The following is a 12,486-nucleotide window of genomic DNA, read 5'->3' on the forward strand; positions in this document are numbered from 1 at the left end:
TCCCCTCCAGGTGACGAGTATGAGCTCAAGTGGGAGTTCGACGAAGACTCTCAGCGTTACTACGTTTCCTTTCCCGATGATCAGTAGTGGTGCCCAGTTGGGGTTCGATTCAGGGCCTTGTCGCATGTTGGGTTCTTTTCTATTTTGGCGCCGTAGTCGGGCCATGAGTGTTTGTATGATGGATGTTATTTATGTACTTTGATGTGACGTGGCGAGTGTAAGCCAACTATGTATCTCCCCCTTTTATTATATGTGTTACATGGGATGTTGTGATGATTGCCTAACTTGCGACATTGCTTTCAATGCGGTTATGTCTCTAAGTCGTGCCTCGACACGTGGGAGCTATAGCCGCATCGAGGGCGTTACAAGCGACAACGTCTCTTGTTCTAGGCGATTCTTCTATTTTCCAAGTTTTTTTAGTTGTAATAACACCATGGAAAGCTAGCGCCGCTCTTCGTGTGTGCCCGTGCAAAGGTTAGACGATGGAGAGAAGAGAGATTGAGATCGCAGACCTGGGACCCACCAGTAAGTGAGATAACGGTCATGCACGTGTTGACGAGGCACTCCATCTACTCTACTCAACGCAAGTACTGTATAAAACCAAGTTATGGGACAAAGCCAACAACCGTTCGTTTTTTCAGGCTATCGACTTACGCTTTGTAGTCCAGGTTGCCAGTTCGAATCTCGTCTTTCAGATTTGTTAGTTTTAGGTCCAAATTTGATTAATGACAAGTGGGACCCCCGTGTGTTGTTCCGATATTCAGTGTAGGATGGGTTTTTTGAACAAACACTTTGCGCGGTTAGACAAGTAACGGCACGAGTTACACGTTTTTTGCAAGCTTACGAACAAAAATGACAACGGCATAGAATATCACATCCACCCCGCAGCTTAGCTACTATGGTGATACGAGTTTTTACACCGTTGGAAGTGAGATCCAATGGCTTGGGAGTAGTCTTTATAATTATGCGCAATTTCCAAACTCTCCAAAGGTTTTTTTGCAAATAAAACATTCAGGCCTCGTGTGCGCCGCTGCATCTTCGATCCAACGGCTCCCCGGTGCTCATATTAGGTGCTCCCCATAGCTTAATTACCCGCTACGGTGATTGGAGTAGTTGTGGGCCGAATGCTACGAAAATATAATCAAAACCGACCGGAATAAATGCCTACACAAATTAATCCAAGGTTGGAGTGCCCCTCGCAATGTAAATAGCTCCGACTTTGCGAGGGATGGAGAGGTAGTAGCTTCAACGCGTGGAAGATACGGTGTGAGAAAGCGAGGTCAATCGAGAGACATATAGATAGAGAGACAAAGTGAGTGTGGTCCGACATTCATTGAACAAATATATATGCTCTGGAGAGATATTGTCCGATTGAGATTTTTGGCAGGGTTGTAAGATAGAGCTTGAGAGATGATCCAGTCACAGACGTGTAGATATATTTTGTGCGTGGGAGGAAGCAAGGTCAACCGATCACATAGGGTCGCCGTGCGATCGAAAGAGTGAGACGGGTTGGAGAGAGTGACCTAGATAGACGATGTGCGTGAGAGAGTATACAATGTGAATATGTCGAATTGGGCTCAAACATGGTGATATATCGTTTTTGTCCGATAAAGAGCGAGGTCAATCGAGCCATACGGAGAGAGAGAGATTGAGTGAGCATGGCCCACCATGAGGTCAAAAGAGTGGTGGCGGCTTGGATGCACTGACCTAGATAGACAATCTGCGTGAGAGAGTATAGAGTGTGTCGATCGAGGCCCGAATAGGGAGATATATCATTTGTATGTGAAAGAAAATGAGGTTAAACGAGACTCAGATAAAGAGAGCGAGATTGAGCGAGTGTGGCCCGCCGTGCGGAAGAAAGAGTGAGACAGTCTCGAGGGAGTGACCTAGATATACAACGTGCATGAGTGCGCATGCATGAGAGGTTGGGGGGCTAGATAGGCAATGCATGTATTTAGCGCGAGAGGGTGAGAGGGAGAGGGGAGAGAGAGAGAGCTCGGAATGGGGTGCAATGGCGGGTTTGTGAGGTAAATATGTGGTAACAGAGTGGAAAAAGGGGTTGTGTAGTTGAGAGACTTAGAGATTGAAACATGGAGAGAAAGAATGAACGTGTGTTGGAAACCGATAGCTTCCTAAGGTGGTTAGGAGAGGAAGATTGACCGATACAGGAAGTATGTAGCGTTTGTGCGGGGGGGGGGGGGGGGGCTAAAAACAACATTTGAATGTACATAGTACGAGACTTAATATCGATGTTTCAATTCGGTGTACATTGTAAGATTTGAACCGAGGACCAGGCATACGGGTAATTATTTCGAATTCGTGCCATACTAAGTTTCAAAAAGTTGACATTGACTCAGTTTGTTGTGCTATTTTGTAGGTCATATGTTTGAATCCATCCAAAAGTTTTCTCACTACCATGGTGTTCATCATATACATATGAATTTGTATTAAAAAAGTAGCGTGGATACAGTGAAATGCAAAATCCACGTTAGAATTGGAGATCGCTACGTGACACACACTCTAATTCAAATAACTAACTACGTGACACACACTCTAATTCAAATAACTAATTATGTGACACACACTCTAATCCACGTTAGCGTGGGTACCGTTTCAATTTTTTTTCAAATAACCCCTCATTAATTAACTTATAGTACTCCTTCTGTTCACTTTTATAAGACCTTGAAGACATTTCAGACAATGTGCAAAACAGTTCATTATAAGTTGTCTGAAATGACTTACAAAAGTGAACGAATGGAGTATCTCGTTTCGAATGACTAATTATTGCAAGGAAAACACGGGCGTGGTAATACATACAGATTCGTTTGCAAATGAAAGAAGATTCGTTTGCATTCTCAAATGTAGGCGCACCAGGCAAACCAGGGTCGTGTCAGGGTGGACGCTGCTTCAGTGCCTTAAAGGCAACTGCCTTTGGGTCACTGACATGTGGGCCAGCCACCTGTTGGGCCCATATGTCATGGACACAAAGGCAGGTGCCTTAAGGCACCGAAGCATAGTCCTGTCGGGGTGGTCGCATGTGTCGGACGGACGCGTAGCACCCAGCCACCCACCCCCCTCCCCCCCAAAAAGGACGACGACAATATAAGTTCGCGCTTCCACGTTTTGGATTGAAATATCTGGCGGCCCCAATTCCAGCCGTGCAAAATCTCTCTTCTCCACCGTCCCCTTCCGCGCCCAGATTGCTCAAATCCCTAATTCGCCGCCAACCCTCGAATCGCCCCTCGTCTCGTCTCTTTCCCCACCGTTCCCCACCTCTTTGCCGGACGACGACGACGACGACGACGGTCGCGCTTCACCACCGCACCGGAGCTACCTCATCTACACCCTCGTCCACCGCACCGGGTGGTCCACCGACAATGTCGGCCGCCGCAACCGACGTGCCTCACAGACACCGAGTTCCACCGCATCAGGTGCGCTTCACCGACGCCGTCTCCCAGCTCACCGGGGCTACTTCACCGAGCACATCGTCGCACCTCCGCCCCCCCCCCCCCCCGAGGCCGTTGGGGCTTCACCAACGGTCTCTTCCACCGCATCGTAGCGCTCCGCTGCCACTCAAGATCTGCATCCGTGCGTGGCCAGCCAACGCCAGCGCATCACCCTCAATGGCTCTGAAGTGACCCGCACTCTAGCTAGGCGAGTATGCCCAAACGGTGGCCCAAACTAGGTATCCACACATCACTCCCTTGTGCACTGTTCTGACGATGTTTGGATTTCCTTTCACTGCTCTCTTAGCTTACACACCTATGCAACTCTGACCTTAACTCTTATTTCTTCTGGAGATATCATCTGAAACAAGCAAATCCATATTTTAGCAAAGCATGACGGCGCTACGGGATCTGGTACACATCCTGCACACCCGTATAACCTTGTAAGTATCTGTCCTCCGGTACAACATCAAGGTCGATTCCTCTTATTTGGTCAACCATTCGCCATGTCAAAAATGCAGAGGGGGATGCAAGGAGCACAAGGCCTGCACATCCAAGCAAGTGGTAACATGGACTTGTACATGGAACATCCCAAGCGCAAGCAGAGCTGCAGTGAGCCTGTACAACGAGCTAGCGTAAGTCCCTGCATTTCATTTAATTCGTACTGGCATTCGTGTATGATTTGTGTGCAGTGGTTGATCCAAGAATTCAAGTTACCAGGGGCGAACATTTAACTTAAAAAATACGAAGGCACTTGCACTCCGGAAATCAACATAACTTGAGAAATGTGAAGCTACATGCACTTTGAAAACCAGCTAATGATCCAATGTAGTTCAGATTATAAACACTAAATGATGCAAGCACCAAAAAACACAAAATGCAACATGGTGTACAAGGACTACAAACATGGTCTGTACCTGCTTGAATTATTCGTTCTCTGGCTGAAAATATCAAAGTGTAATTGCACGTATAACCAGTGCGCAAACTGCATATCAATATATCTATCCTGCACAAGTATGCCAATAGTTTCAAACAACAGATTAGAAAAGTATTTATGCTATGTTGTCATGATACGGGGACTTTCTGGTAGATGGCCTCGACGTTTCCTCAAGCTATGAAAATGCACTATAATTTGCTTGTCATCAATGCCTGCAAATCTCTGTCTCTCTCAACATAGTAGATCATCATTAGACACTAAATCCTTCAATGAGCTCACAAAATGCTTGCATTAGATCCCTCATTAGACACTATATGTTCATCACCAGGAGCATGTAAAATGTTTGCATCAAATCCTTCATTAGCAGTCTGTTCATTAGACACTTCAGGCTCAAGAATAACATGAGCTTGTATGTTTGCACCGGAAACTTGATTAGATACATCAGATTCAGTCAGTTCAGTATTGATTGGGGGAGTTATAAAATAAGTAGAAATTGGTTTCATTTTCTCATAGATTCCCTACATACAAGCAGTTTTACAACACCGTCAGGTTTAACTATTGGCCAGAAATTGAAGAGTTGAATTAGATATAATCAGGGATGTGATGTACCCGCTCGTTGCGCATGCTACTCTTGCAAGCTGCGTCTGTCCATTTGCGCAAGCTCGATGCCATGCCCGTGCTGCCGCCGCTGCCTCCCACGCAGGCTACACCCAGGGTTGGATCTTCATCTTCTTGTCCTTCCGTTCGCTTGAAGCCCGGCGACCGCCCTCCAACGAGGGCACGAGGAAGTGCTGTGTCGGTCTGTCTAGCGGCGGCTAGGTTAGGAGCGAACCAGACTAGAGGCTGGAGCAAATGAATTGGGATTTTTCCTGCTGTCGATCGATATGGGAGGCGCTCGTTTGGATCGCGAGCCTGCTATAGGGCCTGCCTTGCACTTATGTTATTGGCCCATCCAAATTGAAACATTTTTCTTCATTTTTTACATTGCCTGCTCGTGCGTTGGGATGAACAAAACTAGTGTGGGCCAACCTGGACGACTCAAACTAGGTGCACACTTTCCAGCCACCTGAGGTGGCCGCCCATACCAGCCCCTATGGTGGCGTCGCCCCTTTTTGCGTGTATGATTGGATAGTGAAAAATATTCCAGTGGTGCTTTTGATTTACCCACAGAATGGTTGAATTGCTTGTTTCTATGAACTGAGTTCACCAATAATGTGAAGGATGCCAGTCTTTTCATCCTATTGTAGATTGCTTAGATCTCGATATGCCAAAAGTAATCGCATGAAATATACAGTAAAAGCGAGTGTGATGTGTTTGGCTACAACTAGTCTGACTACACGTCCTCATATAACATATCAAGGACGCACCATCTTACCAGATTAACCATTCGACTTACCCATGCAGTGTGGGAAGAAAGAAGTATTGGGACTGCGTATCCAAGCAATTGATGCCATGGACTCCTTCGTACAACCTTATAAGCGAAAAGAAGTTGCAGTGTGCCTGTACAAAGAACTAGCGTAAGTTCAGTTACATGCTTCTCGGAATTTTAGTTAGCCACTTATTGCAAAATTATTCAATTACGTTGTTTGGCTTAATTTAGTTTGCTACTGATTACATAATGGCACAGCCTGTTAATCATATTGTAGACTGCGCCTATCTATGTGTTTGATACTTACTGTTAAGAATTACCTGTTTGCCTTAACTTAAATATCTACTTGTTTGTTTAACTGCTTTGCTGCTGCAACAGCGGGTTAAAATGATGTTAATAACTACTTTTCAGCATCCAATTGAAACTCTTTAATTCCTTGTTTGTTTAACTGGTTTGCTGTTATAACTCCCAGTTGAGATGTTTTGCTAACTTCAACTTTTCTGAATCCAATCGAAACTTTAATGGCAAAATAGGTTAGCCCAAGATCAAAGAGCGAGGTCCCCATGGACGTTGCATCATCCCACAGCAGTGGCGCCGACCCAATCGTGCATTATGAATTGCCAACTACTGATGGTCTAAAGGCTAAACTAGTGGTAGAAAGAGATTCTGCTTCTGCACTTAGAGATGAAGTTGACATGTTGAGGAAGCAAACAACACAATCGCAAGAAGTACTCAAGATAACCATTAAATATTTGGTGGATTTCAAAACAAAGCAAGCTGAGACTGACCAGATTGTTAAGGTCCTGAAGGAAAAAAGGAAATTAAATTCCTACTTGGTAAATCATAGGTGAAATGTTCTTTCCATAGTTGAATAACCTTTGTGTTGTCTGTTCATGTAATCAATCAAACCATTTGTTTTAGAGATCATGTAATAATTGTTTTTTTGTTTGTAATTTTATTTGAGCACAAGTCTGTATTAATTGATAAGACTCGGAGACATTTCATTTGGATTGCTGTGCCAGACCTACAAATATGCCAATCGGGCTGAATGTGCATTCAACAATAGTAGTATAGATGGACCATAAGTGGCACGCATCGGAAAGGGCCAAGATGCTGGCTAAAAAAAGGATGCTGTTGTAGCCAAAAAAAAGTACAACGGCCTGGCTTATGTATGTTAGTTGATATTATTGATCCATATACTCTATAAGTGTTTATATGTCTGTTAGTTCCGTACATTCTTGGTTGATTGACTCGGTATTTGAATCTTGATACATCGCTTGTGTACATATCTAAATGGGAGTACACATTATGCTGCGTGTGACATTTGAGTTGGACATGAAGTGTTCCAAATATTCGAATTCACCTTAAACTGGATTCTAGTTTTTGAATTTGAGTATCGGCATTTGTAAACCATATTCATATATGACAGTGGAACACATCTTTGTCGTCCTTTTGAAGATATATAAAAACACATAGAATGATTTGTAAAGATTCATATAGGAATACAAAATGGATTCGAATTTAGTTGCCAGGGTAAACGTGGATGCTTATTGTCCCAAAATTCGAAAGAAACAACAAAGTGTCCACTCCCACATCGGCTGCCCGAAGCCAAGTGTTTGGGAGATGGAAATTACTGTCTACCCATTACATGGACAATCCATCGGCCCGATTTCCACTGCTCTAAATAGGGGTAGGTTAGTAACTTCAATTAGACGTGAGATGACCGCCTCTGAGCCCATTCCGACACGGTGGGCATCAAACATGGGCGGCAAAACTCATTTGATTCAAGCTCGTTCAAAAGACCTCTGTTTCTCCCTCCATTCCCCATTCATACATGGTGGGTGGCAAAACACCCTCTCCTCGTCCGAAATATATGTAGCCTAATATTTTAAATAGGGGCAGATGTGTAACTTCCATCAGATGTGACACAACCGCCCTACCTGTCAGCCCCGTTCATACACCGTGGGCGCCAACCGTGGGCGGCAAAACACCCTTTCCTCGCCCGAAATAGTTACCGGCAAATATTTGGGAGATGCGAGATTACCATCCTATCCCCAACCGACGAGACATCCAAATTTGAAATGGGGGATAAGTTCGTAACTTTCCCATATTTCAGACAGGCGCGTCCCAAAAACATGGTTCCCCGTACCTCTCCCTCCATTTTCCCATTCATACACCGTCCGCGCTAGAACACCCCATTCCCACACCAGCCTCCGTCCGCCACCCCATCCATCGCCGCCGTCCTCAACCACACCCATCGCCACCGTCCTCCACCATGCCGGAGCGCCTACCAAGACCGCGTCATCCACTGCTAGAGATGGACATTTCTCATCCACGGCGACGGACCAATAGCCTTGCATTGCGTCCTCTCGCTTCATCGGTGCCGTCGTCCTCTTTGCCGGGGCTGCTCACACGACCTTCTCTTCCACCGCAATGAGACTTATCCCCCGATGCACCCGTCTACCGTCGCAGATCTGCTTCAACGCCACCGACAGCCATCGCACCCCCGATGCCTACACGGCGCCGCAAGAGAGGTGGTACTTCATATCTCCTCAACTTTTTGATCTCAACCAAAAAATAGATCTTAACTTGGTTACTCTACTTTATTTTCAGCTCTTAGAATTTAGTTCTTAGTTCGAAGCAAACAATGGATGCTAAATATCATTTCTCCGGTTTGCACCTTCAAATCTGCCATGGCACAGCCATAATACGGTTTAATTGATCATGCTTAGGGTTTAATTGATCATGTTGGTTCCGTGGTGGTTTCTTTAATAAAAATCAGAGGGGAAACCCTCTTTTGCTAAAAAATATATGCTTAGAGTTTCCCCCTTTTATGATCACTATACGATCAAAATACATGCTTTGTGTCATAATAACACTGCTCCACCCATCAAGCTAAACAAGCTTAGTTGTTCAAATACGAATCTGATATTATTAAAACAGAGTTGTTTAATTGGTCAGCTAAATGTTCCTAAATTAGTTTCGAAAATGCATGTTCGCCGCTCGGGTGTGTATCTCTGTGTGTGGTCTGGTCAGCACGGTTGGGGAGGTGAACTTTGCATATGCATGGGTTTATAGGGAGACACTCTCCGAGTTGAAACCGCAATGCATTCCATAGATAATCTGACTACTTTTTATGTTTTCATGAATCTCAGATTCTGAACAGCATCATAATGATTATGAGCTTGCACGCATGAAAAGAATAAAGCAGAACAATGCCATGGCTGTCAAACTTGGCATTAAGGGACTGAATTCAAGTCTGGATGCAATGCAATGCAAACACTCTCCACCTACAGATTCATGCTTAGAATATGATCCTAACAGTGATTCTGAGCTAGAGGGAGACCTAATTCAATGTAGCTCCCTAGTGGAGGAGTCAAAGGAAGATGTCCTATCTTATTCACCCATCAAGGTACTTGCTCTAACTTTCCAAGGTCACATTGCTCGCACATATCTTGCAACCGATGCTTTGCATTGCTTCTACTTTGTTGAACTGCCATTAGCTTAGTTTACACATCGTGTATGTGAATACGCCCTGCCTATCCATTTTCAGTACATATTCCATCTGTCATCATACCATATTTATCCATTCAAATGCTGTTCTTGTGTATTAGACGTTCAAAAGGAAGAGGGCGATTGCTGATCATGGAGGAGCACAAGCAAAGTATTTGGAAAAGGTAGTGGCACCTGATAAATCAAATAGCCCATTAGGTGTAGTTGCAATATCACCTGACCCACAAAATACCCCAACTCTAGCAGACTATAGTCCTACTACACTGGTCATTTCTGATGCCCCAACTCGGCAGACCCCAACTGCAGCAAATAATATGATTATGCCAGTTGACATAGCACTAGCTGTACGACGCAAAACCCCCATTCCAGCAAAGAGTACACCAAATCCAGTTGCCAAATCCTTTTTCGAACCAGAGAGAGCCCCAATTGCAGCAAATAGGACCCCTGTTCCATTTCTTCCCAGTTTAGAAGACAAAGCTTATGTTGTTGTCAGGAACTTTGTGCGCATCTTTCCTTCATGGAAAGATTATACCGCATGCACAGAACAATTTCCAGTCTTCCTCCGCAACTTACGCGTAAGTAATGCACTAATGTTATTCATGGTCATTACTGCATATGTTTCTGCTGACAGAAGACACAAGATTTCATTCTTTTAAATAGGCGAGGCGCAAACTGGATTGTGATGACGAGCAAGGGTTGGTTGTGCTTTTCAAGCACTCGTTGATGAAGTATCGTTCCTACCTGAGGCAAGCGCACTTCGATGGCAAGCCTCTGAACGAAATTTCTGTAAAGTCTCTGGTGCTACATTTATCCGACGGTGACTGGAATAATCTTGTTACACATTGGTCTCGGCTGCAGTGTAAGGTACTGTCTATGATATCACATCACAATTTGAACTACATTTCTGCATTTGCCTTAATGTCTCACTTGTACGAAAACTATTAGCAGAAGAACATTCGTTCTCAAGGGACCACAGAATCTCGCAACTATACTACACACTGCATTGCTCTTGTGAGTACCTCTTGCCCTGTATGACCATACTTACTTTCATAGCCGTTTGATTATGTAGCATCACTGCACATGTTAGCCTTGTAATCGTCCATTTGGTGGACATTATAAGATCCGTATGGACTCTTACATAAATTTAGAATCAACCCAATGCTTTTGAAGAGGTTTAGCTCTGTAGTCCTCTTGTAAGGACTGAACGTGGTCTATCACTGTACTTACATTAACAGCTACTCCCTCCGTCCCATAATATAAGAACGTTTTGTACAGTACACCAGTGTTCAAAACACTCTTGTATTATGGGAAGAGGGATTGGTTCATTTTGTAGCATTCTGCATCTTATCTCCCTCGCCCACCATTTACTAAAAAAGATCAGATCTATATTTAATCTTACCAACAAGTAGAATACATAGACAATGCCAGTGCAGAAGTGTAGCCCATTGCTCTTGTCAGTACATTTTGTCCTGTAACGCTTGTACTTCCAGGGATTGGTAGTTGATTATGTAGCATCAATCCGCATCTTATCTTCATTATCCTCTATCCCTTCCAGTATTATCATATCTATAATTACTCTCTACAAAATGTAGAGTACAGGCAATGCTTATGAAGAAGATTTTATGCTGAAATTCTTGAGTTATCCTTCCCTTGCCATGAACAAGGGCATTATAAAGCCGGTGTTAACTGTTAATGTAATTCAGTCCTTCTAAAGCCTTTATCCTCAACTGCTGTTTAATTTGCTCATACTCACTATCATTTACTGCTGTTTAGTTTGCTGTTTCTACCAAAATGCATGTTCGTAAGAACCATAAGTTCTAAGTTTTACTTGTAAAACCAAATTCCTTATTCATACCATGCACATTACTTAATACTCCCTATATGTATGCTTGTTTTTGTGGATCTATAATCCAGTGTGTGGTGAAGCAGCCCACGTTTGCACCTTGTCATCTCCTATTTTATCTTACTGATGCGGCTGATGATACGAACAACATGCCATGCACATTATCCAAAATAGATACAATGATTTTCTTTGCCCTTCATCTATGCTTGTTATGTTGACATGGTAATCCAATAGTGTGGTGAAGCTCCCCGCATTATGAACAATGCCAAATTATGCTATTGATATTTTGAACATACTCTTTATTTTCTAATTTGAAATTGGATAGAATTGACAGAATAGTTATCATCTTTGTTTATACACATGCAAAACCTGTCATCTCTCTGCTTTGTTTCAGGGTGATATGCCTGATGGCATGCACAAGTCTGCTGAAGGTTGTGAGACAAACCCAACATATATTGCAGCAAAGAAGGCAAAACATCTTGAAGAGCGAGACAACCCCAAAGTCTTGTCTTGATGCAGTATTCAAGTTACTCGAGACTAACAGTCAGACAAGCTCACATAATTCGTTGTCTGAATCAGTTCGACTTATTCAGTCCCAAGTTCTAGCAGAAAGGCATTCTGCAACTCAACTTCGACTTGAAGTCCTATCTCTAAGAAAGATTGCGGAGAACACCAATGAGAACCTCATCGCTAAACAACTACACCTAGAAGCTATGACCGACATGCTAGGCCGGTCTCACAGCCTTGCTCAGCAGCTTGCGCAGCAGTTCCCCGCAAGGCTAACCTTTCTTGAACTGTCTTGGAAGTGGTCTCAGTTCAGTATTATTTTGTTATGCTGCAATGGTGCCCAGTTTTTGTAATCTGCTTCTTCGTTGCGCTTTATGATCACTGGTGGCGAACTTTGATGCCCAGTGGATGTAATATACCTTAAATCCTTTATTGTGTAGTGTAGGTTTATTCTTAGTTACTATGCCGTAATTTCTTTATTGTATAGAGTAGGTTTGTTCTTAATTCCTACTAGTTACGCAGCAGCCCAAAATGAACCCCGGCCCATGATTGTGCGAATCAAATCACGGGATTTTAACAGGCCAAAATTGTCTGGGTCCTTGTTTGGCCCAATCAGATATCAGCTGCGAGCAGGCCGGATGCAAACCGGGTCGTAGTTAGGCCCAACTATATGATGGGCTTTTAACAGGCCAAAATTAATATAGGGCCGAAATGTTAAACGGGCCCTTAACAGGACAAAACTAATATCAGGCCGTATTACTAAGTGGGCCTTTAGCAAGTGGGCCCAAAAGCATAGTGTCCAGTTGACGGGCTGAATCTGATATGGGCCATAATTGAGCCCAAAGCCTCTTAAAGGGCCGGACCTGATCTG

This window comes from Triticum urartu, chromosome 1A (assembly GCF_056163025.1).
Source record: "Triticum urartu cultivar PI428250 chromosome 1A, HENAU_Tu73, whole genome shotgun sequence".
NCBI lineage: Eukaryota > Viridiplantae > Streptophyta > Magnoliopsida > Poales > Poaceae > Triticum > Triticum urartu.